Raw genomic sequence first — 8,563 nt, forward strand, 5'->3', positions numbered from 1 at the left:
GATGCCGTTCGGTGTGACCAACGCCCCCGCTGTGTTCATGGACTACATGAACAGAATCTTCCGGCCGTTCTTGGATAAATTCGTGGTAGTGTTTATTGATGATATCTTAGTTTATTCAAGGACCCCGGAGGAACATGGAGAGCACTTGAGGACAGTGTTGGAGATTTTGAAAGAGAAGCAATTGTATGCTAAGCTTTCAAAATGTGAGTTCTGGTTGGATGAGGTGAAGTTCTTGGGCCACGTGATTTCAGCTAAGGGGATTGCTGTTGATCCGGCTAAGGTGGAGTCGGTATTGCAGTGGGAACGCCCGAGGACTGTCACGGATATACGGAGCTTTGTGGGCTTAGCGGGTTACTATCGGAGGTTCATTGAAGGGTTCTCTAGGATAGTAGCGCCTCTGACCCAGTTGACGAGGAAGGAGCAGCCGTTTATTTGGACAGATGCCTGTGAACGGAGCTTTGAGGAGTTGAAGAGAAGGTTGACTACTTCTCCTGTGTTGGTGTTACCGAATTCTGGTGAGCCTTTTGATGTGTACTGTGATGCTTCTCATCAGGGTCTGGGGTGTGTGTTGATGCAAAACGGGAAAGTGGTGGCGTATGCTTCAAGGCAACTGAAGACTCATGAGAGGAACTATCCCACTCATGATCTGGAGTTAGCAGCTGTGGTGTTTGCCTTAAAGACTTGGAGGCATTACTTGTATGGAGCTCGATTCAGTGTCTTCAGTGATCACAAAAGTCTGAAGTATCTGTTTGATCAGAAGGAGCTGAACATGAGACAGAGGCGATGGATGGAGTTTCTGAAGGATTTTGATTTTCAGTTGATGTATCATCCAGGCAAGGCCAATGTGGTGGCAGATGCGCTGAGTAGGAAATCCATCCACATGACAAGTATGATGATTAGAGAGCTGGAGTTGGTTGAGAAGTTCAGAGATTTGAATCTCTGTGTGGAGTTAGCTCAGGATCACATTAGTTGTGGGGCAGTTACCATAACTAATGAGTTCTTGAGGCAAGTTGGACTTAAGCAGTTGCAAGACACCGAACTGGTGAAGCTTCTTGGGATGTTGGGTACCGATAAAGCTGTAGGCTTTGAGCTGGGAGAGGATGGGATCTTAAGGTTCAGAGGCAGGATTTGCCTACCTCAGGATGCTGAGCTAAGGAGAGCTGTGCTAGAGGAAGGTCACAAGAGCAAACTTAGCATACATCCAGGTATGACTAAGATGTACCAAGACCTCAAGAAGACTTTCTGGTGGTCTGGTATGAAGAGAGAGATAGCTGAGTATGTGGCGGCCTGTTTAACCTGTCAGAAGGCAAAGGTTGAACATCAAAAGCCTAGTGGGTTAATGCAACAGATTGAGACTCCCGAGTGGAAATGGGATAGCATTACTATGGATTTCATCGTGGGGTTGCCTAGGTCATCTAGGAATAGTGATGCTATCTGGGTGATTGTTGATCGGTTGACCAAGTGTGCGCATTTCTTGCCTGTCAACATCAAGTGGTCCTTAGAGAAGCTGACGCAGTTGTATATAAGGGAGATAGTTCGATTGCACGGGGTGCCTTCCAGTATTATTTCCGACCGAGATCCGAGGTTCACTTCCAGATTCTGGCAGAGTCTACACCGAGCTTTAGGCACAAAGCTGAAGCTGAGTTCTGCTTATCATCCACAGACGGATGGTCAGTCAGAGAGGACAATCCAGTCCTTGGAGGATCTGCTGAGGGCTTGTATGTTAGATCACTTGGGTAGTTGGGAGGAAGTATTACCGCTTGTGGAGTTTACTTACAACAACAGTTTCCATGCTAGTATTGGGATGGCGCCGTTTGAAGCCTTATATGGCAGGAGATGTAGGACTCCTCTGTGCTGGTATCAGGATGGTGAGTCAGTGGTTGTGGGACCGGAGTTGATCCTACAGACTACTGAAAAGGTGAAGATGATTCAGGAGAAAATGAGGACTGCCCAGAGTAGGCAGAAATCATATGCTGACAAAAGGCGTAAGCCTTTAGAGTTTGCTGAGGGGGAACATGTGTTTCTGAAGGTGACTCCGACTTCTGGTGTGGGTAGAGCGCTGAAGACTCGGAAGTTAACACCAAGATTCGTGGGTCCCTATCAGATAATACAGCGTGTGGGTCCGGTTGCTTATCGGTTGGCTTTGCCACCGTCTCTTTCAAACCTACACGATGTATTTCATGTGTCCCAGCTGAGGAAGTATGTTCATGACCCGAGTCATGTGGTGGAGATGGATGAGGTGCAGGTGAAGGAGAATCTGACTTATGAAAAGAAACCGGTAGCTATAATTGATCATAAGTTGAAGGAGCTTCGTGGCAAGTCCATAAAATTGGTGAAAATTCTTTGGGATGCAACTACGGGTGAGGCAACTTGGGAAGTAGAAAGTCAGTTCAGTGAACAGTACCCATATCTCTTCTAAGTAAGTGAATTTTCGAGGACGAAAATTTTTGTTGTTGGGGAGAATTGTAATACCTTATTTTTTTTTTATTATTATTATTATTTATTATTAAAATGGCATTTTCGTGAATTTTATAAAGGTATAGGGGTATTATTGTAATTATTGATGGCATTTTCGAAATTTTCAAAAAGTTTGAAGGGTGTTTTGGTAACTTGGAACGGGCCGTTCCAAAAGCAAAACGGGCCGTTCCAAGCTTTAAAATTTAACTAAAAATCTTGAATGAGAACGGGCTCAGAACGGCCGTTCCGACAAGGAGAACGGGCCGTTCTGATTGTGAAACGGGCCGTTCTAAAGGGAGAACAGGCCGTTTCAAAAGGAGTACGGGCCGTTCTGCTGGAAATTGGGAACGGGCCGTTCCGTATTTGGAACGGGCCGTTCCAGTTCAAAAATTTGCGTAGCTTTTTCGAGCCCAGAACGGGCGTTCCGCTTTTTGGAACGGCCGTACCGGGTAGAGGAGCCAGAATTGCTATAAATAGGGGCTTGGGGAGTTACGAAAATTCATACCTTGGGAAGAGAAAATCCTTAGAGAAAGAGGGAGGAAAGGAAAGGAGGAGAAAGAGGAAGAGGAATCCGGTAGAGGTGGTTCTGTCAGAATAAAGAAAAGAGGAGAAAGAGGAGGAGGTTCTGCTCAAATTTCGGTTCAGGATTATCCAAGTAAGGGAAGTTAGTTTTTGAAATTATTAATTGTTTGATGATTAATAATAAATGAATATTTTTGAACTGTGTCAAATTTTGTTGTTGAGTCGAGCTGAATTATATGTTGATTTTTAACAGTATTGTACTATAAGGATGTTGAACTGAGTTATGAGTAGTAAGTTGTGTTGAATACTACTTAGCTGTGTTGTATGCTGATTTGCTGTACTATATAATGCTGAGCTGTATGCTGATTATACCCACTTGAGGTGGTGTTGTTGCTGCTGTTATAGCCGCTATGTCGGTGCTGTTAGCCACTATTGTGGTGCTGTTGTTGCCGCTAAGTCGGTGTTGTTATAGCCACTAGAGTGGTGCTGTTGTTGCCGCTAAGTCGGTGTTGTTATAGCCACTAGAGTGGTGCTGTTGTTCCGCTAAGTCGGTGTTGTTATAGCCACTAGAGTGGTGTTGTTGTTGCCGCTAAGTCGGTGTCGTTATAGCCACTAGAGTGGTGCTGTTGCTGCTACTAAGCAGTGTTGATATAACCGCATTACGGTGCTGATGTTGTTGAGCAATATAAGCTGTGCAGATGTGTTGATAATTATAACGATGAATTTATTTACATTGCTAATCCTTTGCTAGTATGATTTGATTTTTAAAGAATACTAGCTTACCCTTGCATGTTTTCCATGTGGTTGGAACTGCGATGATCATACTATGTATGGGAGCAGAGCAGAAATAGGTGGGCGTCTTGGGATGAGTCTCCGGCGGACTTTGGAGCTAATTTGCTTGTGTGGATATTTTGCTTGTAGCTACTTGGGATAGTAGCATTTGGTTGTAATTTTCCTTGGTACACTTTAACTCTAGTCAGACTGGAATCTTGTATATTTATATATTCTAGATCCTATATTTATATACTTGTTCTATCTGTCTGGTGTTTTAGTGTGCTATACCGTGTGTAGTGACCAGCCGGGTCGTTACAGTTAAGATAGAAAAGCAATTATTTGTCGTAACAAATGAAAAATCATGGTTGATTTACGATAATAGAATATCGATGAGTGGGAACTACAATTTAAGTTAAGATCTTTTTTGTTTTAAATAAATAGAGTAGTCAAAAGAGATGATACCATATTAAAATGTAAAATCAATTATTGAAAAGTAGAAGAAAATTTTTTTATCCCCTTATATATTTTGTCATAGGTAAAATATACAACAACCAAAATAGAAAATAAATAATAAATAACTAAAAGTAAAAATATAGAATATTAAGACAAAAAAAATAACTTATTGCCATTACATATAAAGAATCATGATTGGTTTACAATGATAATGTACACTACAACACAAAGAGTCTTTAGTAACATTTGAAAAATGTTATCAAATTGTGTATAAATGTTATTAAATTGCTTTAACAACATATTATCAAATATTGTATATAGTCCATGTTGCTAAAAACTTTTAATAATATTTTTATACAATTAGGCAACATTTATCAAATGTTATCAAAGTAATATTTTTGTAACACTTTAATGATATGTTGCTAAATTTTTGTTAACTTTATAAAATGATAATTAATTTTAATTTTGATATTATTATCAACTATTATATTTTTTATGTCTCCTAAATCCCTAGGAGTTCTTCAAGAGAAGATTAAAGAAATTCTTAATTAATCACCACTAGTTATATATCAAATATTAAAGTTTATTTATCTTAAGTATAATTATATGATTATATATACTCTTTATGAGTCATTCATGTATTTGATGTGGGGCTTTAATTATGGCTGACAATTAGAGATGAGAGAAATATACTTTTTTTTACTTGATGTGAGACTTTGATTCTACAAGCAATTATAGTAACATTTTTCAAGAAAATGTTACAAAATAACCTATGTTGTATTTTTTACTCGATATGAGACTTTGATTTTAAAAACAATTGAAAAGAATAATCTTGAAATAAAAAATGTTATTCTATCTATAATGACATTTTTAAAAAAATGTTACAAAATAATAACTTTGTTATATATATATATATACACATATAAATTCTTGTTTTTAATTTTCACTCTTAATTAATATTCAACTCTTTCTTAACTATTTGGAATACATGTTTTATACTATTTTTTTACTCATGATAAATAATGCTTATCCAATTAGCTAGAATGCATATCTTTTAAATAGTGAATAATTAATTTATTTCTTAAAAAAAATTTAATTAGAGATATTTTATTTTAAAAATAATTAGTATATCAAATATTATGAATTAAGTCTTATATAAAAGAATAAGCAATTATTCTAAGTTGAGTCTTATCAACGGAGATAATACTATATAATAAATTAGATAATAAATTCTACATTATAAATACTTTATAATAAATGCTATATAATAAATATTTGATAATAAATAGTATATAATGAATACTCTATAATAAATATTTTGTAATAAATGCTATATAATAAAGACTATATAATAAATTCTATATAATAAATATTTAACATTAAATACTATATCATAAATATAGTATTAATTGTTATTGGATAGTCAATTTTATATACTACTCCCTCCGTTTTTTTTTTCATAGTCGTTTAAGGTTTTGCACGGGACTTAAGGAAATCATTGATATTTTAGTTTTCAAAAATATTTATTACTTACTTTCCTATTTTACCCTTTATTTTTTTGTGTGCATTTTTTAGACTGTTGAACTACTCCATTAAATAGTTGTCCCTTTTTTTGTTTTTTTATAGTATTTTGTTGCGAATATATTGCTCTTATAAATGCACATTATAACTTTATATGAGTAGTTGGAGAAAAATTAGGTAGACATTAAAAATAAATACACACATTATTCAGGAAACATGTATTAATTATCAAGGGTAAAAATGGAAGAAAAAAATTAATAACTCATTGATTTTAGTAATATGACAATGAAAAAAAAAACAACAAACTCTGACAAAACGACTATGAAAAAAAAAACGGAGGGAGTATACCCTTGTTATAGGACTTAGAAATTTTCAAATTGACTGATCTCTTTTATAAAAATCTATTATATTAAGAATATCACAAACATTTTTTTTAACAAAAATACTTTTATAAAATGTATTTTTCATAACATGTGAAATTTATTTAATTTATGTTTTTCAAAATAAAAATTATCTCCTTTTTTTTTCTTGTAATGCAAAAAAGGTTGAAACATATATTAAGTGACTCACTAATTTTAAGGTGGTGGAAAGAAGTAAAAATTTAGGATATATTTATTGATCTTAACCAAAACTAATAACTTTTCTTAGTTTTGGTGAATTAGTTATTTAGGTTATATAATAAGGATTAAAAAAATATAATATATCATGATGTAAATATATTTTTAATCGTTATAAATTAAATTTGAGTTTTGATATTAGCCAAAAAAAATAATATTTTTTTCAATTATCTAACATCTAGAATTTGTTTATTTTTGTAAAATGAGTAAATTTTAGTTTTATTATTAATAAATATATCTTTTTGATATTCATTTATCTAAAATACAAGATCACTATTTTTGTTCCCAAAATTCATTTTAAAGTTAAATAATTAATAAGTATCACATGATTTTAGTATAAAAATAACAATTTCATTTATTAATGAAAACTAATAAAGAAAACCTTTTTACAATGATCAAACTGAAATAGTCAAATATGGCACGTTGTATATCTAATAAAAATGTATTTAAAATGTATATCAATTATGATATAGGGAATGACTTAAGTGAAAATATTTGCAAATATGACATGAAAACAACTTAATAATAATTCTTATTTAAAATAAATGATTTAGGTTAAAATATTACAAATAAAATTACTATATATCGTCATCATCGTAATTTTCTCTATCATTGTTATCCTCGTCTCCGTTATTGCAACTTCCACCACCACTCTCACTCTCACCATCACCATTTGTGTCACCCTCTATCCCAACATAATATACAATAATTGTAAGATAAATTAGAACAAATAAAAACCTTCTCAATTAGCTAAGTCTCAATTAACGAAGAGGTAATGTGACACCCTCTACCCCAACGTTAATACACAATAAATGTAAACAATAATTTCTTTTTCTTTTTGAGTACATAAAATCTTTCATAGTTTAATAACATCTTTCATGTATAAAACAATTGTTTCAAATCTCATAAGGTAGAAGATTCACATTCGTAACTCATCAATCATAAAAAGTCAACATATAAGTATCAAAACTTAAAAAGTCATATAAAAGAAAATATAAACTTAATTCCAGCAAAGGTGGCAGTGCCTCCTAGTTAGGAATTAATTTTCAATTCATATAATAAAAATAATATGATAAAGATGTACATTTTGGTCTTTTCTCAAGAACGTTCAAAATTACAAAGGAAGATAAAATTAAAGCTTTTAAAATAATAACATGTTAAAATAAGCCTAGCTATGCCCGATGTCACATCCTATCAGAGCATGCCCAACTGAAGCCTTAAACCTCATTACCAACATCCTCATGATGCTGATCACCTGCAACATAATTTAAACATATACAAGAACAACAAGGGAGTGAGAAACATCTCACTCAGTTTCAGGTGCAGAAATAAAGGCTAGATAGCTCACACACACAACATATATAAGTCACATGTAAACAATACACACATATCACATATATACTCATTTATCATGCAATGATGTCATGAACTCGACTCATAAATGCATGCATGTGGCGCCATAAGGAAGTTTCACATATCATCACTGGTGACCCAAAGGTACACCTGGTTACATCACTGGTGACCCTAAGGTACACCTGGTTACATCACTGGTGACCCAAAGGTACACCTTGTTAGCAAGTTACATCACCGGTGACCCTAAGGTACACCTTGTTAGCATGTTACATCACTGGTGACCCTAAGGTACACCTTGTTAGCATCACTGGTATGCGGCCTCAGCGGCACACCTAGAGTAATATATGCATATGATGCATGTCATACAATCATTATTTCATGAACTCAACACTTAACTTATTACATAATTTCGTTTAGTACATCATGTCCTCATTTGTCGTAGTCTCATAATCATATCATGTCTCAATAGTCCATTCATATGTCTCATGTCATTTGTCCATATTTCACAAGGTCATGTCATAAATACTCCTCATAAGGTCCGCATAGGAATTCACAGAGATCCAGAGAGCATTCTTCTTCATATTAAAACCCATTTATTATTAATTTCATATTTATTTATTACTTTCAACAAAGAATAAAGTAGAATAAATAGAAAATCAGACAGAACAACGACACCTTCAACAAAGAACAAAGTAGAGTAAATAGAAAATCAAACAGAACAACGGCAAGGGATTGGGATTACATAATCATATATTATTTCCAACAAGAAATAAAGTAAAGCAAACAAAAAATAAGACATAACAACGGCAAAGGATTGGGGGCCAATCCAACAAACAACTATCCAACAATTATCCCCACACCCCTGA

The 8,563-nt window shown here is 34.3% G+C and overlaps 1 long non-coding RNA gene across 1 annotated transcript; it reads left to right on the plus strand.

Annotated features, from left to right (window-relative positions):
• The first annotated feature begins 2,611 nt into the window (after positions 1 to 2,611).
• Positions 2,612 to 4,016, plus strand: LOC145951692 (uncharacterized). Its single transcript, XR_014429588.1, has 2 exons — positions 2,612 to 3,112; positions 3,820 to 4,016. It is a non-coding gene; the product is annotated as an uncharacterized LOC145951692 (long non-coding RNA).
• Positions 4,017 to 8,563: the final 4,547 nt, after the last annotated feature.

The sequence above is a fragment of the Cajanus cajan genome, chromosome 9, assembly GCF_000230855.2.
Source record: "Cajanus cajan strain Asha chromosome 9, NIPB_CcT2T_4, whole genome shotgun sequence".
In the NCBI taxonomy this organism is placed as follows: domain Eukaryota; kingdom Viridiplantae; phylum Streptophyta; class Magnoliopsida; order Fabales; family Fabaceae; genus Cajanus; species Cajanus cajan.